This window comes from Peromyscus leucopus, chromosome 14 (genome assembly GCF_004664715.2).
Source record: "Peromyscus leucopus breed LL Stock chromosome 14, UCI_PerLeu_2.1, whole genome shotgun sequence".
NCBI lineage: Eukaryota > Metazoa > Chordata > Mammalia > Rodentia > Cricetidae > Peromyscus > Peromyscus leucopus.
The window spans coordinates 39,460,614-39,473,025 of record NC_051075.1 but is presented as its reverse complement, the minus strand read 5'-3'; positions in this window follow the sequence as shown (position 1 = coordinate 39,473,025).

Here is a 12,412-nt window from a genome sequence, read left to right as displayed (position 1 = left end):
GGTAGCCTTAATGTATTGCACAGTTCACTGTGGGAAAATATTCAGAAAGAAACCCGACCTGGCATGATGCTAAAGGCTCCCCCACCCCCCATCTTATAACTGTGGAAAGCTTCTAGGTGGAAACATAAGCAGTGAGCTTGAAATTTCCCGAGTCAATAAATTGAACTTGGAGCCTTGCTATCAGGCAAGGTTTATCCTTGTAGATGAAAGCATGCTGTTAAGGCATACTCAGAGAAATCATTTTCTAGAAAAAAAAAAAAAAATCGCCTTTCAGCAAGCTCATTTGGTTTGGAGCACTAAGGAAAAGGAGTATAGGCCCTTGCCGAAAGCAAAAGAATCCATTCTCTAGAACAGTATTACAGGGTGTGTCATGTAGCATAGCTGATCTCCGAATATAAAGGACAGTCTGCCCAATAGACAAGACAGGGAGTGTGGTGTGTGTGTGTGTGTGTGTGTGTGTGTGTGTGTGTGTGTGTGTGCTTTCTATCAATCAACTCTAAATATAGATAATAGAAGGCTTGGTGTTTGAAAATGGTTGTCTGGAAGTGGTGATGGATTTAAACGGATCCCGGCACACTGTTGCACTGGTAACCAAGGGAAACAAGATGGCTCTTTAGCATCAGAAATGCTGTCTGTAGACCTGAAGTCAGCAGATAAATACTTCCATTATTCATAGTCTCTCTCTCTCTCTCTCTCTCTCACACACACACACACACACACACACACACACTTTCACATACTCATTGTATATGTCTGTATTTAATTCATTCTTTGAGATTAACCTCAGAAAACATGAAAAGCACTCATTCTTTCTAGCATAATTCATATTCCGAGTCAAAAAGGTTTCTCTACTTTCTCCATATTATTTTTAAATAACTGATCCCCTCCTGGAATCATCTTACAAAAGACCCCATGTCACTCAACAATCATGGACTATTAATTAGGGACTCTTGGAGCCATTGAGAATAGACTCTCTTCTATGGAGAGGGTAGGAAACAAAGGTATCAAGGGGCATGTTGCTGATGTTTCAAAATAACAGCTCCTGCCTCTGGTTACAATGTTTTACTTCAGGGGAGGAAACAAGACACCAACTGAGAAAAATGACCGTCTAGCACCTCATGTGTGTTGTCGCAGAACAGCGTGGTACTTCACGAGGCTTCATGCTGAGCCTGGCTTTGCGATTGGGCCATTTCACTGTTTTCAGCCCTGTGACTGTGCTTCTATGTGTTCCTTACTTTCTCTGTTTTCTTACTCGTAAAAGAGAATTAGTAAGACTACTTCATGCTTTTGCGTATTAGATGAGGCACGTAGAAACACTTTTGAGGGGAGCAGAGTTGGGGTTGAATAAAGATGTTTTAAAATCCAGTTAGGCTTGAGGGTTAAGAGAAAGGCAGGCTCTCAGAAGAAAGTAGGACACGCCTGAAAGCCCGGGCCTGGGCTTTGTAAAGAGCCGCAGAAAGTAAGGCTTTCTCAAATGTGAGTGCAGGATCTTTAATAGGGAGTTGCCCCAGGCTGTTAGGAGTTGCTTTCCACAGACTGATGATAAGAGCCTATTGCTGAAGACAACACTTACACATCTTGTTGAACACAAGGAAGTCAAGCTGGTGTCTAACGAGAGCCTTCACACCTACTGATTAATGTTCATAGTTCTGGAAGGTCCTCTGCATGCTACCTGAGGAAAACGGTAAGCACCAACTTGCAAAAACCTCCCATCGACAATGATGAGCTGCCTGCAGGATATGCTGGTGCAATGGCGGTATAAACATTGTTAGAGTAACCAGCCACTGTCTGATTGGATTCCAGGCCCACTCCGCGAGATGGAACCCATGCCTGACACCGCTGTAGTGGCCATGAACCTGAAACTAGATAGGCCATAGACCAAAGGAAAACCAAACTGTTATTCTGCCAAAGAAACAGAGCAATCAGGGCTGGAGAGATGGCTCAGAGGTTAAGAGCACCGACTGCTCCTCCAGAGGTCCTGAGTTCAATTCCCAGCAACCACATGGTGGCTCACAGCCATCTGTAATGAGATCTGGTGCCCTCTTCTGGTGTGCAAGGTTACATGGAGGCAGAATGTTGTATACATAATAAATAAATAGCTGGGCGGTGGTGGCGCATGCCTGCCTTTAATCCCAACACTCGGGAGGCAGATCTCTGTGAGTTCAAAGCCAGCCTGGTCTACAGAGTGAGATCCAGGACAGGCACCAAAACTACATGGAGAATCCTTGTCTGGAAAAAACCAAAAAAAAAATTAACAAAATGTATAGTCCGGGAGGGGCGGAGCCGGGCACAACTCCAATCTCTGCGCCGGCAGTGGAAGGAGGAACTCGGGTCCAGCCACCAGCACGGATTAGGCGCTGGCAGAACAGAGACGCTGAAAAAGCAGAGTCCGGAGAAGATCTTCCTGCAGAGGAAGATGCCTAGTACCGGCCTTACTTGGAGTTTCAATAAAATAATAATAATAAATGAATGAATGAATGAATCTAAAAAAGAAAGAAAGATAGCAATAAAAATGACCCCAATGACATTCTATACCCAGTGTCTCACCCAGCCGTCATCAGAGAAGCATCCTCCCACAGTTGATAGGAACTAATACTAAGGCCCACAACTGGACAATGCGCAGAGAATGAGAGACCTTGGAACACTCAGTCCTAAATGGGATGTCCTCTGGAAACCCCTCCCGTCGGGGCTCAGGGAACTATGTGAAAGAGGAAGCAGGAAGATGGTAAGGGCCAGAAGGGATGGAGGGATGGCGGCCATGAAGGAAACTGTCTTCCAGACAAAAGAGGACTGAGGAACATAAGGACTCTCGGAGACTGTAGCAGCAGGGACAGAGGTCCCGCACGGGTCCAAACCCAGTCCGGTCCCAGGGCTGAGAGAGAGAAGTGGACATGAGCTTCCATCTCTGACCAGGAAACGCTCTCTAAATGACAACCACTTGCAAGGGGAAAATCAGTTTTTTTCAATAGTGTCTCACTGGGTACACAAACCACACTTGAGGGCACACCCTTGGCCCAGCAGTAATGCAAAATGAACTCAATGGCATTTTTGTAGACTTTTTTTTTATCTCATATTGCTTTGTTTGGGCATTTTTACCTTACCAGTCTTTTGCTTATATATTATGGTTTCCAATTTTGTGTTTTTATGGTTGTGTATGTGTGTGTGTGTGTGTGTGTGTGTGTGTGTGTGTGTGCCTGTCTGCATGTATTTGTATTTCTCATGCTTTTTCTTTGTTATCTTTTGTTTGTTTTATTGGTTTTTTCATTTGCCTGTTTGTTTCCTAAAAAGAGAATTCATGGAGTTGGAAGGGTAGGGAGGTGGGGAAGAGATGGGAGGAGATGAGGGAAGAGACACTGTGACCAGAACATATTGTATGAAATAAACTATTTTCTATAAAAAGAAGAGAGAGTTGCTGGAAAAACACTTCTGAAACTGAGAACCATAAAAATGTTAGTTCTTACAGTCATCTGCAATTTTCCATGCTGGACCTAATTTTAAAATAGTTAATAAAAACTCACGTAAGTCAATTCTTATTCATGACAACACATGATTAGAAATTGTGTTCTATGTACACCCTACCTTCCTCTAAGCCACAAGTAGGCAAAGGGAACTTGGGGAAAAAAAGAGAGCGAAAATTCCAAAGTGGAATAGGACTTACTGTTCCTTGGCTCACTCATAGATACGTAATTTCTTCTTCCACAGGGCCCAGCTGTCCTTGGTCTCAGGAGGAGCCTTTCCCAAGCTTCCCAGCATGGAGAGGTACTTCTGAGATTGGAGGCAGAAGGAGGGGAGAACTTCTCCCTTTCTCCTCCTCCCCGGAGAATCTGGGTGATGTTTCAGTGGGATGTCACGGCATTTCCCTTGTTAAAGTTTCAGCTTCTTCCCGGTCACCCTGGCCTCTCTTAACAGTGCTTTCTCCTTTTGTTCCTCCAGCCTAGGAATGAGGATGGCCTCCTGGTGCTGCTAATTTCTTGGATCCATTTCAACATCTGAGGTCTTTTGTCACAGTTCTCTGTTCTAGAATTGCTCTATTTTTAAAAAGCACAATGGTTTGAGCGTTTTAATGAAACACTAGTATTCTCATGTCTTAGTTAAAGCTCCTTCAGAGACAGACAACAGAAACTTTCTGTGGGTAGTTTATGCAAAGCAAAGAACTTGTATAGCGATGTCCATCTGAAGGCACAGGAACCAGGCTAGCTCTAGGGCCTATGCAATGGGGATTTCCAGACCATTCCCGGTAGCCTTGTCTCGGTGCCGCTTTGTTTCCCATGTAGAATTCCTGAGCGGAGCTGACTGCCCAGGCTCAGAGCAACTATCCCTAACTTCCTACCCACAGCCATGGTTCATGAGGTGTGGATCCTTAGAGCAATAACACTGCCATCATTTCAGAACCCGTGTGTACAAATGCCACGGCCAGCAACCACGGTCTGCATTCCCTAAGTCCTCCAGCTGTTTCTAACAGACATGATGGTGCTCCAGGACCTCCTCTATGGTAAGGAGACGGTGTGACTCAGGTATGACAACTCAGGGCCTATCTCTGTGTGCTGGGAGCCTTCCCAGAAGGCCAGCGGCATTGTGAACCTCACAGTGACTGCAAGTGACGCTATGTAAAGCTGGTAAATCTGTCAGGGTCTTTATGGTAAAATATGATCCCTGCCGAGGCAGGGGGACTTGGTAATGCTCTGGACCAGCAATTCAACTTAGCCTCTGCAAAGGTATGTGGAAAAGGTTCATTTGACTGTGAATGGGGACCTAGAAATGCTGAAGGATGGAGCAAGGGAGATGGAATCACACGGAAAGATGAGACCAGCCAGTCATAGTAATTCCGTCAGGCACAGAAAGAGGGAGAAGAAAACAGCTTCGGTCACCCAAAATTGTGTGACCAGTCTCTGAATGGTCCCAGGACATTTGGGAAGACGTCCATCCCCCCCCGCCCCACACACACACCCTTCCCATAACTCAGCTGCCCTCCTTGCCAGCTGCTTCACATCTGGCTAACTCATCTACAAAACCTATACTGCTTACGTTTTCAGCAACTGACGCTATATGGCTACTTTACATTAATTAAAATTGACAAAAGGGACTAGAGAGATGGCTCAGTGGTTAAGAGTGCTGACTGCTTTTGCAGAGGACCCAGGGTTTAATTCCCAGCACCCACATAAAAGACCATGGCCCTTTAGAACTCCACTCCCAGGAGATCTGATGCCCTCTTCTGGCCACTGTAGGCACTGCATGCATGTGGTGCACAGTTGTACATATAGGCAAAACACATATACATATAAAATAAAATGAATGAAATATTAAAACTGTTCCTCTGTAAAAATAGCCATGCTTTCATGTTCTCAATCACCACATGAGGCCAGTGGCTACTATACTGGACCTAACAGAAGTATTCTCATCATTTCTAAAATGGATAGCACTGCTCAACATCCCTTTACCCCCAGATTTTTTTGTTTTGTTTTTTTGAGACAGGGTTTCTCTGTGTAGCTTTGCGCCTTTCCTGGAGCTCACTTGGTAGCCCAGGCTGGCCTCGAACTCACAGAGATCCACCTGGCTCTGCCTCCCGAGTGCTGGGATTAAAAGCGTGCGCCACCAACGCCCGGCAACCCCCAGATTTTTAATCTTACCACACTCCTTGGTCTTTCTCAGTAGAGAGAAGGCAATGGGGAGGGGAGGAAAATGAAAAAAATACAGCTTATCATTTTAAACTATACCATACGTAAATCACTGACCATAAATCACTAAAAAGACACATACCGCCAAAGGAAAATGGCCAATGTTTTTGTGCAGGCAACACACACACACACACACACACACACACACACACAGAGAGAGAGAGAGAGAGAGAGAGAGAGAGAGAGAGAGAGAGAGAGCTACTGTACATATTCAGAGGTACTCAAGCTTAGTTGGAATTATAAAGACCCAATTGGATAATACATAGGGCAAACTGACGTCATAATGGAACAAGCTTAGATATGCCCCATACAGCTTCATTTGAAAATAATGGGCTGCCTTACAAGTCATAGTAACCAGGCCTTCCTATCCAGAAATTAAAATTGAAAATTAACAAGTGAAATTCCTATGAAAATGGGTGGACTTTCTAAAATGATGTTGAATAAAGGCTAGATATAATATGATTGGACTTACATAAAACAATTCAAAGAAGCAAAAGTATCTTCGGGGAATGTGTAGAGTGGGGTGCACGAAGGAGGTCTCTGAGGTGCTGATATTTTTCAAGTTTTTTCATTTGAAGTGCTGTTTACATTTTATAAAAATCCCTTATGCTGTACATTTGCAACTTATCCACATTTATGTATGTCCTTGGATGAAAATAAAACATTACATAATCAAAACCAAGTCAGACTATTTTAAGACTATTCCCTCAAGAAATTACTTTATGGAAAAGCTAGGTATAGTGGCATGCCTGTAATCCCAGCCCTTGAGAGACTCAACCAGAATTCCAAGTTCAAAGCCTGTCTGAGGTAGAGCAAGACCAGAGATAGAGTCAAGGAGAAGGAGGAGGAGGATGGTAGGGGCACAAGGGGAGCAAAAAGAGGCAAGAGCAGGAAGAAGAAAATTATTTCATGGATCCAAGGACTGTGCAGAGTCCAAGAGAGCCAGTAAGTCTTGCCACTGGGAAAATAAAGGCCCCCAAATTCCAGACAGTGTGAGAGATTGGCTCAGGGACATCTACTTTGAGTCTGCCATGTACAGGAATGATTTCTCAAGACTCTTGATCCTCACGTTCATACTCTTTGCTGCAGAACTTTGGCCACTCAGGAACTTGACTGGCAAATGGCCTTATGGTACCTCAGCCGGGGGAGGTAGGCAAGTAGGCAAATAGAATCCTTGTGCTGTACCTAAACCTTTCAAAAACCAGCAAGTATGGTGTTCTGTAGCCTCCACAGGACATTCCTTTAGAGCAGTAGAGATCGACTCAGACGGCACCCTGGCCTTCCTGGACCAGATGCCACTGCTTTTGAGTCTCCCCCAGATCTCACCCTCTTCCATTGCTCCTGGCACAGTAGTTCTTTAAACAGTCCCCAAGTTTTTGCAGAAGAGGATCTTGGTTCTTGTCCCTGGAAATAACAATGGTGTTGTAGGAAATATTTGAAATAAAGACTGCCTATTGCCCACGCACAAAAACTATTTTCTGCATTGTGAGATCCATGTTTATTGGGTTTTCCTAATTATGGTAGTTATTTGTGTTCTTTGCAGAGAATTTAGAAAATGCTGCTGCTTAAGCTTTAAATCATCCACAATCCTACAAATCAGGGAGAAATATGTCTCCCCATCCCTTTCATTGATTTTAACATAATTAGTCCTTGACTCCTACATGGCATCTTAGTATGTGAAGGCCATCTCTTATAAAATGAACTATTTCTAACTTTTGGGCATTATCAATAATTTTGTTATGTATCACATGTCAACTTTTTTGTTGTTGTTGTTTTAAGGTAGGGGGTTAAGTAGCCCAGATAGCCTCGAGCTCAATATGTAGCCAAGGATGTCCGTGAACTCCTGAACTGCCTGCTCCTACCTCCTAAAATGCAAGGGTCACAGACATGTACCACCATAGCAAGCTATGATTTGTCCTCCAAAGCAGAGATCCAGAGTAACAGCAAAGCATTTCAGTTTGAAAATCTGTTGCCCAAATACCCAGCTATTTGCTGCATTACTTATGGATGTTAAGGTTGATGTGCCCATTACCTTACATGGAGGTTCAGTGTCCTCTCTGAGAGAACTGAGTCGTGCCCCAGAAGAAACATAAACGGAGACAAATTGTAATGTCAATTTGAGCGGCTGAGAGAATAGTCAGGGAGGAAAGGATGTCCAGGAGAAAGGGAAGAGGCCTAATTTCCTGGCCCTCTCGGCCCTGCTGGTGTATTGGTCTGCCATGGCTGGGAACCAAAGCACCATGTAATATAGCCACACACAGTCAACGCCTGTCCACGGGTAGGTCCTCCTGGGGGCTGGGAGGCAAGGCTAAGGTGTGTCCTTTCTCACTAGTTCATGGCTGACTATACCCTCTATTCATTTCATCCCACTGTCTCCTCTGCGTGTATGTCCGTCTCTGTGGCCAAGTTCACCCCTTTTACAACGACTCTAGTTCTATTTGTTGACTCGAACTTAGCTACCTTTATTATTCACGATAAGGTCATTCGTTCTAAGATCTGAGAAACAGAAGTTAACCGGCAACACCCCAAATCACAATGGTGTAATCTCAAATCACGATGGTATGATCCCACAGATGTTTGAGCCGTAGGGTCTTATCAGGAAGTATGAGATGATCTCAAACCAGAAAACAGCCGCCTAAAACTTCTCATAAAAATAACACACGTGGGAAGCGGCACAGTGCACCCAGACGATGTGGAAGCTGGAGGCCGAGTGTGAAGGGTTTGAAGGTGGAGGTCTGCCCTCCCGGCACACAGTCCTGCCACCCCTGGTCGGGAGTCCTCTGATGAAGCTCAGCTGAGCTTCCCGTGGTGAAAAGTCCCTGGCTGTACATTTTAAACAAACCATTCCAAGTTAGCTTTCAAAACATCCCCTGCCAAGAGTGTCACACACTTTTCATTTTCTTTTTCTCTTGAAGCATCTAGCCTCAGCATGAGCTCTTTAACCCTACCATGGACTGTCTGTGTGAGGCAGAACTTGGAATACAAGTTAAAGATGGGCTGCGCTTGTGGAGGAGAGAAAGAATTCTGTTTACTTTTGTTTGGGTTTTTTGTAATTCTCTTTGCTGGGAATTATCCTGGCAGATGTATTCAGCTTTGTGCAGAAAGTATTACAGTGTGTAGGATTTGTAGGAGAGCCATGTTTCACAGCGGGTTACGCTAGCATTTAGGCACTGGATTTGAAGATTAGGGGCGACTTTAGTCCTGTCCTACATGAGAACCCGATGATGGGGAATTTCTCATGGAAAAGCCACACTTTAATACAATATGTCACAGCGTATTATCATCATGAGAGTATTTTCTCTTCACCAAACTGTGATTGTAACCTTTCCTCCTGGGATTGTCTATGCCCTCTCCCTGAGTCTCAAGCTCCTAAAATAATATTTTGGATTGTCAGAAGACCAGCCATCCAGAGAAAGAGGAAGGGGCGGGCTTTGGAATGCTTTATTCTGGCTCTGTCTGCTCACAAACGACAGGTTTTCTGCTCTGGGATTTATGTTATTGTTTTAGAAAATTACTCCCCTTTAAATCTAAACATGGTCAAATCAAGCAAATACAACCTCATTACTTTTTACATATGTGAAACAGTGATTCGGAATAACAGGCTCATCTCCCTCTTGACTTCTGCATGTACATTAACTACATCTGAAGCTGTGCTACCTCTGGCAATGAGCCTACCAGCATTAGACAGTCTAGTAGCTTTGAGTAAGGTCAACACTAGGGTGGGAATTTCCCAAGAAAACCCAGATGGTTCAGAGATGAATATGGGTTTTAAAGAAAGTTTGGTTATGTCCTAGATCTGGCAGTGACAGATTCTGTATAGCCATCATTTCAGGAAGTCTTTTCCGATACAGATCCCTACTTAATCTGATGTTAAGAGAGTTCCCTGTTCAAATCAGATTGGTGTTAATAGACCACTGGTTTATCATGGCACTGGCCCATGAAGAGCTATTGTCAAATTTCAGGAGATTTGTGAACCAGTTGCTAAGGAAATCAAAATTAAAAATTAAACAAATAACCAAGTAGGAAAACACATGCCTGTAAGCCCAGCACCCAAGGGGCAGAGATAAGAAGATTGAAAGTTTGAAGCCACCTTGTGCTGAATAGTAAGACCATGTCTTAAACAGAAATCATGGAAGGGAAGTGAAATCTCTTCAGTAGAACATTTGTGTGGGCCTGGGATTAAATCTCCAGTTTTTTGATGATGATGAAGGTGGTGATGATGATGATGATGACGAGCAAGGAGAAAGCTCAGTAGTGAAGTCTTGTGTCCTAGTCTGCTTTCTGTTGCTGTGATAAACACTGTGACCCAAAGCAACTTGGGAAGGAAAGAGTTTATTTCAGTTTGCAAGTTCCAGTTCTTTATTGAGAGAAGCTAAGGCAGGAACTCAAGGCAGGAACTCACTCAAGGCAGGAACCTGGAGCAGAAACTATGGAGGAATACCACTTACTGTTAGGCTTGCTGTCTACCATCCATTTGCCTGGACCCTTGCCCAGGTATGGCACTGCTCAAGTGGGCTGGGCCCTACCCCATCAATCATCAGTCAAGACATGGCCCTAGGCCAATCTGATCTAGGCAACCCCTCAACTAAGATTCCCTCTTATCCAGGTGACTGTTGTGTTGCGTTGACAATAAAAACTGAACAGTACACCTTGTAAGCACAAAGACCCAAGTTCAATCCTTAGGATTTATAGTTAAAACAAAAAGTTACAGGTTTGTAGCCCAGCCCTAGGAAGGAATTGAATCGTGCTGATTCCTGGGGATTGCTGGCTAGGCAGTGTAGCCTATTTGGTGAGTTCTAGACCAGAGAGAGACTCTGTCTCACGCAAAACAAAACAAAAACCAGGTGGAAAAGTCCTGAGGAACAACACTAGACATTGTCCACCAGCCTCCTTACACATGTATACACTCACGCACACACACCTGCACACACACATACAAATAAACATAAACACACACAGTAATAATGATGATAATAACAATTATATCTATCAAAATCAGAAGTAATAAATATTCTAAATTTGTTACTTGATCGTTGTTACTACCTTAAATGTTACCTAAGTTTTTGTGTTCCTTCTGAATCAGATATGGTGAAGATAGATAAACAATGTGCTGTGGCAGTCTCTTAGAGGTAGTCACCTTTACATTCAGTGACATTACTTGGTAGTACAGGCTCTATCATGACTAGGATAGTGACATCACAGAAATCTGTAAAGGCTACAAGTGAGGGTTCCCCTCAGACCCACTGCTGAGCATTACTGGCCTCTGATCCCCAAACTTCTAATGAAGAGTATAAACCTCATCCCATTGCAATGCAGTTATCTGCATTTTTCTCTTATGACTTCATTTGGCCGTTGATGTGTAGAAACGGAGATTCCAAGAATGTGTCACTGTGCATGACACATGTGGGCAGAAGTAAGGGTGACATTAGATGAGGTACCCAGAGAGCCCAGTTCCTCATTGCGTTTAAAAGATCAGATTTTTATCAAAGGGAAAAGGAGAGCTTAGTGATGGGTTAGCAGAGGTTGTCGATTTCAAACCAGCCAGAGAAGTGAGTCAGCTTGGGGGTGATGCAGGTGGGTATCAGACTGAATAGGGGATGAATTCTGGAATAACTATAACTCATTGAGCGGTGTGCTCACACAGCAGCTTAGAAAAGGGCTCACAAGCTGTGCTTAGAAATGTTTTCATTATCATGCAAATAGCGACAAAGAGCATGAAGAGTTTTAGCAAATGAAATGTTTCCACTTAAAGGACCATTGTTTATTCTGGGACAAGCTAATTACCTTGAGTAATAAAACAACTTTACAAGAAGTTGTGGTCTATTGGAGGATGCAATTATATAACCTATTTATCTATCATTCATTTTAGCTTCTATCCTAAAATTGATTTTCTCCCCAAAATCCATTTTGAGCCCATTTTTCCCTGTTTGTATTATTTTCCTTCTTTCTTGAAAGAAAAAAAGAATGAAAGAGAGAGAGAGAGAGAGGGAGAGAGGGAGGGAGGGAGAGAGGGAGGAAGGAAGGAAGGAAGGAAGGAAGGAAGGAAGGAAGGAAGGAAGGAAGGAAGGAAGGAAATCAATGTTATAAATAGTGGTCAAGTTCCCAGGCCAGACTAGAAAAGCACATATATCCCAGGACAGAATGGAACTGTTAGCATTGATTTGGTTACCTTGGAAGTCTGGTGGCAGGCACAGGTCTGTCCTTGAAGGAATGAAAGGTCAATGAAAGGACCTGGTGTAGGTTCGCCCTCACTCGAGACAATACATGGTGCCCTGGGAAACTTCAGGCAGGTGAAGTTTGCCCTCACCACCTCTCTCACCTGTCTTCTGGCTTCTTTTCTCAGCATCTGGTAATGTCGGCATGGTTGAAAGCCAAGGTCATGGCCATTTGGCTCTCGGACTTTTGCTCCACAGCCCCACTCTTGTCGTCCTTAGAGACCTGCTCTCCCAGTGCTGTGCATTCTCCACTACAGCCCCAGAAGGTTTGTCCACACTCTGGAACTTACGCTACTCCGGGGTTTCAAAATTGCTTGCTCCCTGCTCTCGAGTCACCCATCCATTCTTCCAACACAGCTCATCCCAGGTGTCATTGAGCAAATGTATACAAATGTTTGAATGACAAATGCCTTGTTTTTTGGAACCATTTGATATTTTTTAAGGAATATTGCAGGCATAAATAGTCTTTAATTGACAATATGACAGGAGATTTTAAAAGCTTCACAGACTTCCATAGCTGTT